This window comes from Schistocerca americana, chromosome 1, assembly GCF_021461395.2.
Source record: "Schistocerca americana isolate TAMUIC-IGC-003095 chromosome 1, iqSchAmer2.1, whole genome shotgun sequence".
In the NCBI taxonomy this organism is placed as follows: Eukaryota; Metazoa; Arthropoda; class Insecta; order Orthoptera; family Acrididae; genus Schistocerca; species Schistocerca americana.
The window spans coordinates 147,607,843-147,625,425 of record NC_060119.1 but is presented as its reverse complement, the minus strand read 5'-3'; the positions used below and the strand labels follow the sequence as shown (position 1 = coordinate 147,625,425).

Below are 17,583 nucleotides of genomic sequence, written 5' to 3'. Positions count from 1 at the left end.
CTTAGCAGCGGTCATGCTGGGTCCGCATTAGAAGAAAGCACGTCAGCGCCCGGCGTAGAATTCGCAGGTGCAGCCAGCCTCTGGCGTTGTCCGAGGTCAGTGCCGCGTCTCCGGCCTAACAGGCATGGCTGCCGGTGCGTCTTTCTAGTCTGGCGTGGCTGTGAACGTCTGTCGGAGCCTCAGCGCTCTAGCTGAATGTAGCTGCGCTTAGGCTCTGCCGCAGAAATCTGCATGCCCCTGTTGTCGGTTGTCAATATGTCGTTTACGCAGAATACCCAACAACGACACACATGTTAGCCTGCGAGGCAGTCCCAGCACACAGTTGGTGAGGCAGTACTTGTACTGCCTAGGGGCGGTGGCACAGGCGCCCTGCTCCCAAGCAGAACAGTTGGCAGACGTGGAGATCGGTTCTTCATTCACGGAAAATTGGTGCGGCCTCTATCTTCGGGTAGTCACAGGTGTGGCCGGCAGGAATGCAGCTCGCAGACTTTAAGTTCCCCCACGGCTGCAGGCTCATACCAGTTGACTCCAAGCTGGCAGCAGGTGATAACAATTTGTCTCATTCATCAACTCGTCCTGCAACTAGTAGAGCGGGACTTCCATTCGCATCAGTAATGGAGGTGGAGTGGCCAGACTCAGAATGCTTGTAAGGAAGACGAAGGATAGCAGTCAGTGATGTGATGCCCTTGTATTGATGGTTGAGCTCCAGTTTTTTGAGCCCACTGGTGTTCTTGGCTGGTCTAATGTTTAATTTCAGAGCTACAGAGCGCTCCTTTATGCAAAGTACTGAAAGGCGTCCTTGCGTCGTCCCTAGGAACAGTTATTACTCACAGTGATGTTACAGACGAGCGCTGTGTCTGCTCTGCACATTTTTTTTTTTTGTGCTCAATCCGGTTTTTCTGATATTCTTTCTCGCACAGTCTGAGGCAATAAGCTCCTTGCTCGTTTGTTTTTCGACTCTTCTGAGTGTTGACACTGGTTAGGTTATCGTTACATACTCAGCGGGCGCGCTCCACGTAGCGTCGTCCCTTTCGGTTTCAACAAAACGAACAAGTGTTCATACTTCGTAAGGTATGCACTTTTAGGTGTTGGCACCACCTCTAAAAATATGGAAACAAAAGAGCTTGCAGTAGAAGACATCCACTGTCAGAGATACCGGAACTACTTTCGCTTACAACTTTCCACTCAGCCGTTTCTGGACCAGGGTCCCTGGACTCAAATCGGTACACTTACTCTTCTCCATCATTCCCGAAAGTTTGAAATATCATATGTAAATGAGGCTGTGCATCTATCCATCAACAAGTATAAAAACACCTCGGTCGACGTCAGCTTGAATTTGAGATGTTTTAAAAAGTATTGGTAAATGAATGAGCTGTCTCGTGCTCAGATGATACGAGTAGCCCTACTTGAAGTTGTTCTGTACAGTGGTACCGAAATTATATGCCTCAGGTGGGGAGCTGAGGCATCAAACTCCATTGCGGATACAGTGGAAAGCTAAAAATACAGCTATTTGTATACAGAAATGAGAAAGTACTAAATAGCATTTATCTTGCACTGTGGAAATATTCCTCATCAGAAAATAACCAAGCGTTTCGGAAAAAAACCACTCATGTCAAACACAACTAACTTAATACACATAAGATATCGTGCAAATAGAAGATGTAGGTGAATGGGTAAATTCTATCTTCCTAGATTTCCGAAAAACATTGAAGGCTGTATCACGCTTTAGACAAATAACCAAAATACTATCATACAGACCATCTTCACAAATATGTGATTTGCCCAAAAAAACCTTTGACTAACAGACCTCAGTACGTTACACTCGACATGACAATTCAACGGAAACAAAAGCAACATGGCCTGTTTCCAAATTACGCCTCGTATCGTTTTTGTCCTCAGTATAATGGTGTTGAGCACTATGGGACTTAACATCTGAGGTCATTAGTCCCCTAGTCTTAGACCTACTTAAACCTAACTAACCTAAGGACATCACGCACATCCATGCCCGATGCAAGATTCGAGCCTGCGACCGTAGCAGCAGCACAGTTGCGGACTGAAGCGCCTAGAACCGCTCGGTCACAACGGCCGGCTCCTCAGTATAAATAAACGATTTGTAAGACAGCATCAGCAGAACTACCAAATTGCTCGCTGGCGACTGTAAAGAAATGCAAAAAGACTTGGACAGAGAATCCCGTTGGTAAAAGGTATGACGACACTCTTTCAGAGTGCATAAGCACACGAAATGCCCGTAACACAGAGGAAGAAGCCGTCTGTGTTCAACTACGAAACTTGTGACAAACTTCTAGAGTCTGTTATATACTTTAAACACCTATGTGTAATACAATAAAGCTGTATGAAACGGGAGGAACACAAAGATGCGGTAGTAGGTAAGGCGAATGAGAGACTTAGATTTGAGGGAGGATTTCTGGGAAGTCCAGTGCATCTGTAAACGAAGCCGCATGTAAGATGCTAGTGCGACTAATTTAGAAAACAGATCCAGCGTTTTAAACTGAGCGCGACGGTGCAGTGATTAGCACACTGGAATCACATTCGGGAGGACGACGGATCAAATCACCGACAAACCATCCAGATTCATGTTTGCCCTGATTTCCCTCAATCGCATACGGCAAATTCCGGGATGATTACTTTGATAAGGGCACAGCGGATGACTTTCCCCATCGTTTCCGAACACGACGTTGTGCTCTACCTCCAAAATTTTCAAAAAAAAATGGTACAAATGGCTCTGAGCACTATGGGACTCAACTGCTGAGGTCATTAGTCCCTAGAACTTAGAACTAGTTAAACCTAACTAACCTAAGGACATCACAAACATCCATGCCCGAGGCAGGATTCGAACCTGCGACCGTAGCGATCTTGCGGTTCCAGACTGCAGCGCCTTTAACCGCACGGCCACTTCGGCCGGCCAAAAATTTTCAAATGTGTGTGAATTCCTAAGGGGCGAAACTGCTGAGGTCGTCGGTCCCTAGACTTAGACAAGACTTAAACAAACTTAAAGTAACTTATGCTAAGAACAACATACACACCCATGCCCGAATGAGGACTCGAACCTCCGGCGGGAGGGGCCGCGCACTCCGTTACATGGCGCCCTAAACCGCACGGCCACACCGCGCGGCGCTCTATCTCCACTACATCTACATCTACATTTATACTCCGCAAGCCACCCAACGGTGTGTGGCGGAGGGCACTTTACGTGCCACTGTCATTACCTCTCTTTCCTGTTCCAGTCGCGTATGGTTCGCGGGAAGAACGACTGTCTGAAAGCCTCCGTGCGCGCTCTAATCTCTCTAATTTTACATTCGTGATCTCCTCGGGAGGTATAAGTAGGGGGAAGCAATATATTCGATACCTCGTCCAGAAACGCACCCTCTCGAAACCTGGCGAGCAAGCTACACCGCGATGCAGAGCGCCTCTCATGCAGAGTCTGCCACTTGAGTTTGCTAAACACCTCCGTAACGCTATCACGGTTGCCAAATAACCCTGTGACGAAACACGCCGCTCTTCTTTGGATCTTCTCTATCTCCTCCGTCAGACCGATCTGGTACGGATCCCACACTGATGAGCAATACTCAAGTATAGGTCGAACGAGTGTTTTGTAAGCCACCTCCTTTGTTGATGGACTACATTTTCTAAGCACTCTCCCAATGAATCTCAACCTGGTACCCGCCTTACCAACAATTAATTTTATATGATCATTCCACTTCAAATCGTTCCGCACGCATACTCCCAGATATTTTACAGAAGTAACTGCTACCAGTGTTTGTTCCGCTATCATATAATCATACAATAAAGGATCCTTCTTTCTATGTATTCGCAATACATTACATTTGTCTATGTTAAGGGTCAGTTGCCACTCCCTGCACCAAGTGCCTATCCGCTGCAGATCTTCCTGCATTTCGCTACAATTTTCTAATGCTGCAACTTCCCTGTATACTACAGCATCATCCGCGAAAAGCCGCATGGAACTTCCGACACTATCTACTAGGTCATTTATATATATTGTGAAAAGCAATGGTCCCATAACACTCCCCTGTGGCACGCCAGAGGTTACTTTAACGTCTGTAGACGTCTCTCCATTGATAACAACATGCTGTGTTCTGTTTGCTAAAAACTCTTCAATCCAGCCACACAGCTGGTCTGATATTCCGTAGGCTCTTACTTTGTTTATCAGGCGACAGTGCGAAACTGTATCGAACGCCTTCGGGAAGTCAAGAAAAATAGCATCTACCTGGGAGCCTGTATCTAATATTTTCTGGGTCTCATGAACAAATAAAGCTAGTTGGGTCTCACACGATCGCTGTTTCCGGAATCCATGTTGATTCCTACATAGTAGATTCTGGGTTTCCAAAAACGACATGATACTCGAGCAAAAAACATGTTCTAAAATTCTACAACAGATCGACGTCAGAGATATAGGTCTATAGTTTTGCGCATCTGCTCGACGACCCTTCTTGAAGCCTGGGACTATCTGTGCTCTTTTCCAATCATTTGGAACCCTCCGTTCCTCTAGAGACTTGCGGTATACGGCTGTTAGAAGGGGGGCAAGTTCTTTCGCGTACTCTGTGTAGAATCGAATTGGTATCCCGTCAGGTCCAGTGGACTTTCCTCTATTGAGTGACTCCAGTTGCTTTTCTATTCCTTGGACACTTATTTCGATGTCAGCCATTTTTTCGTTTGTGCGAGGATTTAGAGAAGGAACTGCAGTGCGGTCTTCCTCTGTGAAACAGCTTTGGAAAAAGGTGTTTAGTATTTCAGCTTTACGCGTGTCATCCTCTGTTTCAATGCCATCATCATCCCGTAGTGTCTGGATATGCTGTTTCGAGCCACTTACTGATTTAACGTAAGACCAGAACTTCCTAGGATTTTCTGTCAAGTCGGTACATAGAATTTTACTTTCGAATTCGCTGAACGCTTCACGCATAGCCCTCCTTACGCTAACTTTGACATCGTTTAGCTTCTGTTTGTCTGAGAGGTTTTGGCTGCGTTTAAACTTGGAGTGGAGCTCTCTTTGCTTTCGCAGTAGTTTCCTAACTTTATTGTTGTACCACGGTGGGTTTTTCCCGTCCCTCACAGTTTTACTCGGCACGTACCTGTCTAAAACGCATTTTACGATTGCCTTGAACTTTTTCCAGCCGGCCGAAGTGGCCGTGCGGTTAAAGGCGCTGCAGTCTGGAACCGCAAGACCGCTACGGTCGCAGGTTCGAATCCTGCCTCGGGCATGGATGTTTGTGATGTCCTTAGGTTAGTTAGGTTTAACTAGTTCTAAGTTCTAGGGGACTAATGACCTCAGCAGTTGAGTCCCATAGTGCTCAGAGCCATTTGAACCATTTGAACTTTTTCCATAAACACTCAACATTGTCAGTGTCGGAACAGAAATTTTCGTTTTGATCTGTTAGGTAGTCTGAAATCTGCCTTCTATTACTCTTGCCGGCCGCGGTGGTCTCGCGGTTCTAGGCGCGCAGTCCGGAACCGCGCGACTGCTACGGTCGCAGGTTCGAATCCTGCCTCGGGCATGGATGTGTGTGATGTCCTTAGGTTAGTTAGGTTTAAGTAGTTCTAAGTTCCAGGGGACTGATAACCACAGCTGTTAAGTCCCATAGTGCTCAGAGCCATTCTATTACTCTTGCTAAACAGATAAACCTTCCTCCCTTTTTCTATATTCCTATTAACTTCCATATTCAGGGATGCTGCAACGGCCTTATGATCACTGATTCCCTGTTCTGTACATACAGAGTCGAAAAGTTCGGGTCTGTTTGTTATCAGTAGGTCCAAGATGTTATCTCCACGAGTCGGTTCTCTGTTTAATTGCTCGAGGTAATTTTCGGATAGTGCACCCAGTATAATGTCACTCGATGCTCTGTCCCTACCATCCGTCCTAAACATCTGAGTGTCCCAGTCTATATCTGGTAAATTGAAATCTCCACCTAAGACTGTAACATGCTGAGAAAATTTATGTGAAATGTATTCCAAATTTTCTCTCAGTTGTTCTGCCACTAATGCTGCTGAGTCGGGAGGTCGGTAAAAGGAGCCAATTATTAACCTAGTTCGGTTGTTGAGTGTAACCTCCACCCATAATAATTCACAGGAACTATCCACTTCTACTTCACTACAGGATAATCTACTACTAACAGCGACGAACACTCCACCACCGGTTGCATGCAATCTATCCTTTCTAAACACCGTCTGTACCTTTGTAAAAATTTCGGCAGCATTTATCTCTGGCTTAAGCCAGCTTTCTGTGCCTATAACGATTTCAGCTTCGGTGCTTTCTATCAGCGCTTGAAGTTCTGGTACTTTACCAACGCAGCTTCGACAGTTGACAATTATAATACCGATTGCTGCTTGGTCTCCGCATGTCCTGACTTTGCCCCGCACACGTTGAGGCTGTTGCCCTTTCTGTATTTGCCCAAGGCCATCTAACCTAAAAAAACCGCCCAGCCCACGACACACAACCCCTGCTACCCGTGTAGCCGCTTGTTGCGTGTAGTGGACTCCTGACCTATCCAGCCGAACCCGAAACCCCACCACCCTATGGCGCAAGTCGAGGAATCTGCAGTCCACACGGTCGCAGAACCGTCTCAGCCTCTGATTCAGACCCTCCACTCGGCTCTGGACCAAAGGTCCGCAGTCAGTCCTGTCGACGATGCTGCAGATGGTGAGCTCTGCTTTCATCCCGCTAGCGAGACTGGCAGTCTTCACCAAATCAGATAGCCGCCGGAAGCCAGAGAGGATTTCCTCCGATCCATAGCGACACACATCATTGGCGCCGACATGGGCGACCACCTGCAGATGGGTGCACCCTGTACCCTTCATGGCATCCGGAAGGACCCTTTCCACATCTGGAATGACTCCCCCCGGTATGCACACGGAGTGCACATTGGTTTTCTTCCCCTCTTGCTGCCATATCCCTAAGGGGCCCCATTACACGCCTGAAGTTGGAGCTCCCAACTACCAGTAAGCCCACCCTCTGCAACTGCCCGGATCTTGCAGACTGAGGGTCAACCTCTGGAACAGGACAAGCAGCCATGTCAGGCCGAAGATCAGTATCAGCCTGAGACAGAGTCTGAAACCGGTTCGTCAGACAAACTGGAGAGGCTTTCCGTTCAGCCCTCCGGAATGTCTTTCGCCCCCTGCCACACCTCGAGACGACCTCCCACTCTACCACAGGTGAGAGATCAGCCTCAATGCGGGCAGTATCCCGGGCAACCACAGTCGTAGTCCGATCAGGGGATGCGTGGGACGAGCTGGCCGTCCCCGACAAACCCCCATCCGGACCCCCACAGTGATGCCCATTGGCAACAGCCTCAAGCTGTGTGACCGAAGCCAACACTGCCTGAAGCTGGGAGCGAAGGGATGCCAACTCAGCCTGCATCCGAACACAGCAGTTGCAGTCCCTATCCATGCTAAAAACTGTTTTGCAAAGAACGTCTGAACTAATCTACAAAGAGCGCAAACAAATCAACAAAATTTAAACGGTTATTAAAATACAAGATTGCCTAGTAAATGCAGTAATGCTGCTACTTGCGCACTGCTGACACTGCTCGGCGGCGGAAGGAGACTACGCGAATTTACACTATTCAGGTACTAAAACGCGATGCTACACTCTCAAATACTATAATACGCCCGAAATTTATGAATTAAACAAAGCAAGTACCAAAAACACGCAAAGAAATTAAGAATTAAACTATGTAACAAATGAGTGAGCTAGGAGTATACGACTTGCTGCTCAGCTGCTTATCCAACGGCGGCAGGGAGCACACTGACATGGATGTCGATGGGGCGTTAAACTCTGACCTCCTTCCATCTAGCGTTTTAAGTCCTTATCAAAATGGCATTACAGCAAACATCGAACCACTTCAGGGACACGCTGCAAGGATCCTAACAAAGCTGTACAGGAGATACCAATATCTAAGTAATTGTTCAAGGAACGAAAGTGTGGATGTCCAGAAGAAAGAAGACTTGCTTCCAAGAAATATTATCGCATAAAACTACAGAACCGGTATTTAAGGAATATTATAGAATTACTTTGGTGTCAACACGGTACATCTCGCGTAGGAATCGCAGGAATACGACAGGAGAGATTAGATCGCATTTCGTAGCATGCAGAGTCATTCCACACTCGCTCATTATGGAATTGGACTGAAGATTTCGAACATTGGTACGAATATTGGTAAGAAATACCCTCCATTATGCTTATGGAATATATAGATACACGTAGGGGAATCACTCCTTTGTACGATCTCCGGCTACAAGACATCATCCTGTCTGATGATAAAGTCTCACTAAATTCATTCTGAATCTATAAACTAGAAGAGACACCAACTGCGTTGTATGAGGCAGAGCATTGTCCACCAACGAGAGGCCGCGAATAGAAACACCACCATCAAAGCTCTAGTAAACAACTTAGACATTAGTCAAGTACAAGAGGAATGCGACAGCAAGACGACGCGATGGGGACTGGGATCTGCAACTGACAAGAAACCATTGCACTGAGGGTACTTCATCCCATGGACGACAGGAGGAACACTAAAAGGAGGCCTGAAACACGCGGGATCCCACGGAGCAGAGGGTGTAAACTGGGCAAAGTAGAAAGACGGGCGCTGTCTCCTGCACCCCCCCCCCCCCCCCACAAACATACACTGAACTTCTACATTAACGTCAGAAAGAAGATGAGGCTACAATCATGATATGTTCAGAAATAAGTCTTCCACCGTGGCGGGAGTTCAATAGGTAACGCAACACATCTTTTTCTTCGACCAATTTCGGTTCAATAAATTCGGAATTACACGACTGACCATTAAAATTGCTACACCACGAAGATGATATGCTACAGGCGCAAAATTTAACCAACAGGAAGAAGATGTTGTGATATGCAAATGATTAGCTTTTCACAGCAATCACACAAGGCTGGCGCCGGTGGCGACACCTACAACGTGCTGACATGAGGAAAGTTTCCAACCGATTTCTCATACACAAACAGCAGTTGACCGGCGTTGCCTGGTGAAACGTTGTTGTGATGCCTTGTGTAAGGAGGAGAAATGCGTACTATCTCGTTTCCGACTTTCATAAAGGTCGGATTGTAGCCTATCGCGATTGCGTTTTATCGTATCGCGACATTGCTGCTCGCGTTGGTCGAGATCCAATAACTGTTAGCAGAATATGGAATCGGTGGGTTCAGGAGGGTAATACGGAACGCCGTGCTGGATCCCAATGGGCTCGTATAACTAGCAGTCGAGATGGCAGCCATCTTATCTGCATAGCTGTAACGGATCGTGCAGCCACGTCTCGATCGCTGAGTCAACAGATGGGGACGTTTGCAAGACAACGAACATCTGCACGAATAGTTCGATGACGTTTGCAGCAGCATGGACTATCAGCTCGGAGACCATGGCTGCGGTTACCCTTGACGCTGCATCACAGACAGCAGCGCCTGCGATGGTGTAATCAACGACGAACCTGGGTGCACGAATGGCAAAACATCAATTCGGATGAATCCAGTTCTGTTCACAGCATCATGATGGTCGCATCCGTGTTTGGCGACATCGCGGTGAACGCACATTGGAAGCGTGTATTCGTCATCGCCATACTGGCGTATCACCCGGCGTGATGGTATGGGGTGCAATTGGTTACACGTCTCGGTCACCTCTTGCTCGCATTGACGGCACTTTGAACAGTGGACGTTACATTTCAGATGTGTTACGACCCGTGGCTCCACCATTCATCCGATCCCTGCGAACACTACATTTCAGCAGGGTAATGCACGACAGCATGTTGCAGGTCCTGTACGGGCCTTTCTGGATACAGAAAATGTTCGACTGCTGCCCTGGCCAGCACATTCTCCAGATCTCTCACCAATTGAAAACGTCTGATCAATGGTGGCCAAGCAACTGGCTCGTCACAATACGCCAGTCACTACTCTTGATGAACTGTGGTATCGTGTTGAAGCTGCATGGGCAGCTGTACCTGTACACGCCATCCAAGCTCTGTTTGACTCAATGCGCAGGCGTATCAAGGCCGTTATTACGGCCAGGGGTGGTTGTTCGGGGTACTGATTTGTCAGGAACTACGCATCCAAATTGCGTGAAAATGTAATCACATGTCAGTTCTAGTATAATATACTTGTCCAATGGACACCCGTTTATCATCTGCATTTCTTCTTGGTGTAGCAATTTTAATGGCCAGTAGTGTAGTTGTCGGACATCGTGAAATATTCCCAGTTCAGCACCCATAGTTCCGTAACGTTGCGATACGTGACGCCGCTATACGAAGCCTTCAAAATGGCGTCTGTAACGGATGTGCGTTCCAAGTAGAGAGGTGTCATTGCGTTCCTTTTGGCGGAAAACCGGAGCATCGCTCTCCGAGTTTCTAAAGAGACGTGGAAGTAAACTAAAGCTTGTCACATTCATTCGAGGTGATCGATGGATCACAAACACCTTGCTGCTCAGCTGGACGTTTCTGTTGGTAGTGCTGACACACACGTCCACTAGTTGGGGTACTCAAAAGTGTGTGATCCTTGGGTTCCTCGCCACCTAAAAGGAGACCGTAAAGACGTCGGCACACTGACCGTGCAATCGAGCGTTGAGCGTCAGCGTGCCGAGTTTCTGACGTCATAGCGTGGAATAGCACGTTCGAGAGTCTTTCCGAACGTGCAGAGCAATATCTGGCGTGTCAGATATTCTGAACGTGCGTCTGAGCGTTGAACAATGAGATGGCACAACGCCACCTACGTCACACGCACGCCGTCTCCCTTCAGTACAGAGTTGTGAGGCGCCATATTGGCATTCATTTCAAGCTTAAATGTATAGATGCCGTTTCTGAGCACCACCAAATTGAGAATCACTCGAAAATCCGTTATTAACTGTATGATTCGTTACAATAAAATAATGAGAAACATCATATACGTGGCAAAAGAATTATTGTAACTTGCGTATTATGAGAGTAGGCTATCTGAAGGCAGCCACACACTGAAGATCCACCCAAACCGCATTGTTCGTGGTACAATTTGTTATAATTAAATTTCAATTAGTAACACTTCTACAATTAAGGTTTCCAGCAACGGTAATATAATATGATTAGATACAAAGGGTGAGTTGTTGGTTTAGCGTAATGAGTAGCGTCACTGTTCACTAATGAATAATTTGTTGGGGCGGTGGTTCGCGTCTTGGCACTGACACCAACATTCGCTTTTTTATTAGGTTCTGATACTTTATTATTAGTTTAATATAAATATATACTACAATATTTGATGTTATGTAAATATAAGTTCACCTTTTTTGAGGGGTGACTGTTCGATTGGCTTAATCTACAGGACAGCTTGCGCTATTTGTATAAGATATTTTGCTCCTTTTTCTTTTACGCTTCGTAATGCACATGTTGCAAAGTTTCTGCTAGTGGGTAGGCACAGTGATCAAGTAAGACTAACCTTGGGGTTTTACTAAAATGTGGGAATGACAAAATAATGTTTATCTTATGCGGAGGAGTATTCCAAATTTGTACCGCACTGTTTGTAATGGAACTTTTATAAGCCTGTGTGCTTATTGATTGGACATAGTACTTTCCTTTTCGTGGACGATGGAAGAAATGTGCGTTGTAATAGAGCTAAGGTGGGAATTTTACGCGCGCCAGTTGAGTAAATAGTGTGATTTACGAACTAGAAACATCCCTCAACTTCCGCTGGAGTGCGTTGCGATCGGGTACCACGTTTAGACTCACGTACCGTGTGCACAAGTCACATCGTTCCTGAGCGTTCAGCAGCACGTTGAACTTGGCTCGCTCATCGTTAACGATCGACAGCACGGTCCGTGTGCCGACGGCTTAAAGGCCAATAAAGAACCATCCGTGCGGAATGGCTTGCGCGTTACGATGCTGATCGTCACATTTTCTTTGTCGAACACTGTCACAGCCGCTGAAACACTGCATTCTTCTTCATCATCCACGTACAGCCCGGATCTCGCTTCTTCCGACTCCCATATGTTTGGTTCACTCCGCAGGAAGCGGTACGTGGATATGGGGAGTTACTGATGCAGCAAAACTATGGCTCCGACGTCGACCATTGGAGAGGTATCAAGATCGTCTTGCACAATCTGTACGAGACAGCAACGCAGAGATGGCTAGACATCGACCTTCATGTGCGTTATAATGTGTCGGTGAACTTGTCCAACTTGCCTTGCTTATACTGACCTGTCTCCCTTTAGCGTGTCCGCAATTTATGGATGGCACATGGCGATGTATTGGCACCTGCAACAACAGGCCCTCCCAGTAAGTTGGAGTAAGGCCGTCGCAATGAACGGAGATTACGTTGAAAACTAGCGCTTTGTAGCCAAAAGAGTGGGGAATATTATGCTGTTTAGGAACCCTGAATAAAACCAACTTGCCTTGATATATTATTATTGAACGCCTCTTGTAATAATGGAAATCACAGATTACAGCACACATACTGGTCAACGTGGCCCCATTAATTGTCAAATAACAACAAAAACAAAAATACTTTTTCTAGTTGTGAGTTTGACCAGCAATTGAGAATCAAACCGCAATTTTTACAATTAATGGAAGTGCTACCATTATTTTTCCACTGACGCGCGTGCCCAACATCAGAATACAATTTCCAGAGAGATCGCCAGCCCGCTTTAAACCCACTGCAGGTTCGGTTACGGACTCTTCCCTGATTTGTGGCCCTGCCGGAATTCCCGAGCAACTCAATACGTCAATTTGCGAAGACGGATCGCGCAGTTAGCCTCAGCTCTCGGCTCCCCCCTCTCGATTAATGCAACAGCAATTACGGAACGCTCCAACGTACAGCGTTTGCAATTGTTCTCTGCGCTACGAGGGGGCCAATAAACACATTACTCACACAGGGCTATTACATTCTCTAACTTCATAAAAAGTTTATCTGTTGTAAAAATACGAGAAATAAGACCTAGGAAGCAGTAGCGAGACGTATTTTGCTGGAGTTCTGCCTTGCATTTGCAGATATAAAAGAGCTCTCAAAATGAGGGCTTGAATGTAGCAGCAACATGTAATACACATAGCAGTCTAGTTCTAGACTGCTCCGTGTAGTCCGTGTGGACAGAGATCGAGAGTTCTGGAATTTCACCTGCATGTTGGATGCTGTTGGTAGGCGCTATTAGAGTTTGTAGACAAGCAGTACGGCAGAGCGAGCATAACCGAATTAATATAACATGTTATATCAGTCACAGTTGCAATTTAATGTGAGCCATTACTGATTCCCAATCTCATAGGCCACCTTCTCATTTACAAAACTGAAGCATCTTTTCAGTTCAGTCAAAGCATAACGCGTTAACATCATTGACATGCCTCAACATTATAAAATGAAAGACGGCAGTGGAAAGGAGAGGGGGGAGAGCTTATTGGAAATTGGTGCATTAGGCATTAACTAAGCAGAAAATGTGTTTTACTCTTTGCAATTCTAAATATAGGTTGGAACGGCAGACATCACTAATTTCTTAAATTAAACGGCAACTCTGCCTGAAACAAATAATCAGTTGTAACTTTTCAACAGTAGCTGTATTTCTCTAGAGACTAGATGTCTGCCCTTACATCTACAACTACATCCTTACTCCGTAATTCACACTTAAGTGCTTTATGAGTGTTCGTCGAATCACTTTCTGGTTGTGGGTGTACCATTCCACTCTGGAACAGTGCACGGGAATAACGAACGCTTAAATCTTTCCGTGCGAGCACTCATTTCTCTCATTTTATGGCAATGCTCAATTCTCCCTAAGGGGTGAGCGTCAACACAATATTTTCGTATTCGAAGGAAATGAAATGAAGCGCTCGTACGGCGTTATTGGCTGAGACACCCCACCTGTGGTTGTTTGGCCGCCTAGTGCAAGGCTTTTTGTTTGACGTCACTTCGCCGACTTGGCGTCGGTGACGATGAAACTATGATACCGACCGGGAATCGAACCTGAGCCCTCACATGGCAATCAGCCGCGCTGACCACTTATTTTAACATTCATATAACTTTTTCTATTTAGTATATACGTACAAATACCAAGAATGATTAAGAAATGCTATATTATTTTTCGTTTCAGTTTTTCCTTTCGAAATGTCTGCTCTTTCATTTCATTTCCTTGAATATCTTTTCGCCATTTAGAGTTCGTTTCGTTTTTGTTTTTAGGATATTTTTCCTTCCGTTTGTTTTTGCAATGCTTTCTGTCTTCCTGGGAAATTTAGGTTTGTTGATTTCTTTCTTCACTGTCTAGGAGCTTGTTGTTTGACGATTAATGTCCAAAAATAAATAATTTTAAGTTACTACAATGCAAATTTTTATAGAGCGCAATCATATGAGAGTAGGTTAACGGTCTGCACCGTTTCTAATTTGCAATGGAATCTTTGCTATATTTTGATTTTTGGAGGACTTTATTTCATAGTTTGGAGGTCCACATTTTATGTGGAAGAGGTGACACACATTTATCGTACGGGCAACGCAAATAAAAAACACTTTATGGTTGCAATGTTGTTCACAATTTTAACATTATTCAGAATTTAATAGAAAGACTATGATGCAAAATGAGACATAAACAAAAGAAATATGGGGAAAAGCATATTGAGGGGTAGTTCAATTAATCACTTCATCTCAGCTACGGAGATGAAATTTCTTCAAAAGATCTCGCCGCAACGAAAAACACCTTTGTTTTAATGATTTCCACCTCAACTCGCGTATCATAATCGTCACACTCTCTCATCTGTTCCCCAATAGTAAAAGAACGATCTGTCCTTCTTTGGAGTTTTTCGATGTCCTCCGTCAACCCTATCTGATAAGGATCCCGTACTGCACAGCAATATCCCGGAAGAGGATGGAATAGCTTAGTGCAGGCTTTCACTTTAAAAATAGCCGATTTCTTAAATCTACTAAGTGTTCTGCCAATAAAACACAGTTTTTAGCTCACTTCCCCCACAACATTATCTATGTGGTCGTCCCAATTTAACCTTTCAGACCTTAATTTTTTCTAAAACTTTTTCTTTATCTGATTATGCTCTTATATAATTTTTAATGACTTCAGATACAAGATTCATATAAAAATATGTACCATTATGGCTCTCTGGCTCTGAGCACTATGGGACTCAACTGCTGAGGTCATTAGTCCCCTAGAACTTAGGACTAGTTAAACCTAACTAACCTAAGGACATCACAAACATCCATGCCCGAGGCAGGATTCGAACCTGCGACCGTAGCGGTCTTGCGGTTCCAGACTGCAGCGCCTTTAACCGCACGGCCACTTCGGCCGGCTGTACCATTATGTAAAACATACTTTGTACACTTGGCTTCATCTTATGGACTAAAATAATTACGAAATATTTTCTATTGTAATAAATAGTAAAATGATCATTCAACAATAACACAATAACAATATTCAATTACACGGTGGAATAGAGCGAACCATCCACTTCCGTGTATTCTGGAGGTCACGAGATGCTGCGCACTGCTACATTGACTTGCTGATATTCTCATACTGATTTCCAACAGCTGGCAGCATTTACGCATGATGAAAAGGTTGACCATTCACAAATGTGTACCTTAGATTTCCATTGGGAACAAATGCTTCTATAGCAGCTAAGATACAGTAAAAGTTTATGCACAAAATTGTAGCCAGGGTCTGAAAGGGTTAAATTATTCTTGATTGTAATCCCTTAGTATTTACTTGAATTCACAGCCTTTATATTTGTGTGATTTATTGTTTATCCGAAAGTTAACGGATTCCTTTTAGTATTCATGCGGATGACCTCGTACTTTTCATTGTTTAAAGTCAAATTGCCAGTTTTCGCAAGATACAGATATTTTACCTAAATCATTTCGTAATTGGTTTTGATCTTCTAATAAGATAACTAGATGGTAAATGACAGCATAATCTGAAACAATATAAAATGTCTGTTCAAATTATCTCTTAAATCACTGATTTAGATTACAAACACCCTGTAACACTTCCTTGGGGAACGCCAGAAATGACTTCTGTTTTACACGATGACTCTCTGCAATTAGTACAAACTGCGATCTTTTTGACGGTAAATCACAGCTGCTACGATACTCCATAAGCACGCAATTTGATACGAACCCACTTGTGAGGAAATCTAGAAAATTGAAAATACACTGTCACTCCACAGAGTAATAATTGATGACTGGGTATGTTGCCAAATTATACCTTAATCTTTCCCAAGTTAAATACACAACAAAACATCATTGTATCATCAATCGCTTACCTACATAGAACTGAAAAAAAGTGGAAACAAACATCCATCTGGCCAACCTGGACTGGACTTTGAGAGCTTCAATAATGTGTATGCCCTCCATGAGTGTTTATCACAGCCTGACACTACTTGGCATGCTCCGTATAAGTCTACGGAGGTCAGCCTTCGTTATCCGTTCCCAGGAGAGTTCTTGGAGAGTCTGTGGTGGAACAGGGCGGCCACGAATACTTCTGAGAAGCATGTCCCACGTATGCACGATGGCGTTTAGGTCGGCACTCACGGCCGGCCATTCCATTACTTCAGTGTCCAGGCTTCGCAAGATACAAGGGCTCCGGCATTAGAAGGCATTCAGTACCAATGTCAGCAGCAGCCACCACATGGTACAACAGAATCTGTTCGATGTACTGCCTGGCCGTAAAGCGACCACAGACAACGACAAGATCCGTATGGGTGTCGACAATGAAGCCTCCGCACATCACAGAGCTTTGGCCGAATCTGTCGATTTTCTGGACAACATTGGCAGGAACAGCTCACCAAGGGTCTCCGCACACGAACACGGCCATCACCTTGCGTGAGAGGACAACTGGACACGCCTGTCATCTGTTCATTACAGTCAGATGGGACGCAGCGGCTGAAGTGGTCTTTCTGAGATCGTCTTGCTCAATCTGTACGAGACAGCAACGCAGAGATGGCTAGACATCGACCTTCATGTGCGTTGTAATGTGTCGGTGAACTTGTCCAACTTGCCTTGCTTATACTGACCTGTCTCCCTTTAGCGCGTCCGCAATTTATGGATGGCACATGGCGATGTATTGGCACCTGCAACAACAAGACCAAAAGATCCTTTGTGGATCAAATAGACACCCCTTACTACTTGCACTGCATTAAGATGTCGCATTTCATGTGCTCTGGTTGATTACGACGTCCACAAATGACAACTGCCATCTGTGTACCTAAATAGGAAACACTGGGACACCAGTACTCACCTCGTTGCGGGGGTCAAAAAAAAATGGTTCTTAGCACTGTGGGACTTAACATCTAAGGTCATCAGTCCCTAGACTTAGAAGTACTTAAACCTAAGTGACCAAAGGACATCACAGATCCATGCCCGAGGCAGGATTCGAACCTGCGACCGTAGCAGCAGCGCGGTTCCGGGCTGAAGCGCCTTCTGCACGGCCACAACGGCCGGCGGCGGGAGGGGAAGGGGGGGGGGGGGGGAGGTCACAGGCAATACATGGCGAATGATTTTAAATGTTGCCAACGTTGAAAGCGAAGATCTCAAACCATACAATGACAACACAAGTAACGCCTATGTTTACCATACCGGACTCTGATTCACGTGTTCCCCTAATTTTT

The 17,583-nt window shown here is 45.3% G+C and overlaps 1 protein-coding gene across 4 annotated transcripts in view; it reads right to left on the bottom strand.

Annotated features, from left to right (window-relative positions):
* Positions 1-17,583, bottom strand: part of LOC124551307 (protein-tyrosine sulfotransferase-like) — a 911,580-nt gene that overhangs the window by 250,338 nt on the left and 643,659 nt on the right. The window contains exon 5 of one of the 4 annotated variants that reach the window (XM_047126327.1): positions 12,199-12,255. The exons of the other annotated variants lie outside the window; for them this stretch is intronic. The gene's annotated coding sequence lies outside the window, so the exon portion shown is untranslated. The remainder of the gene's footprint in view (positions 1-12,198; positions 12,256-17,583) is intronic. 4 annotated transcript variants of the gene reach the window in all.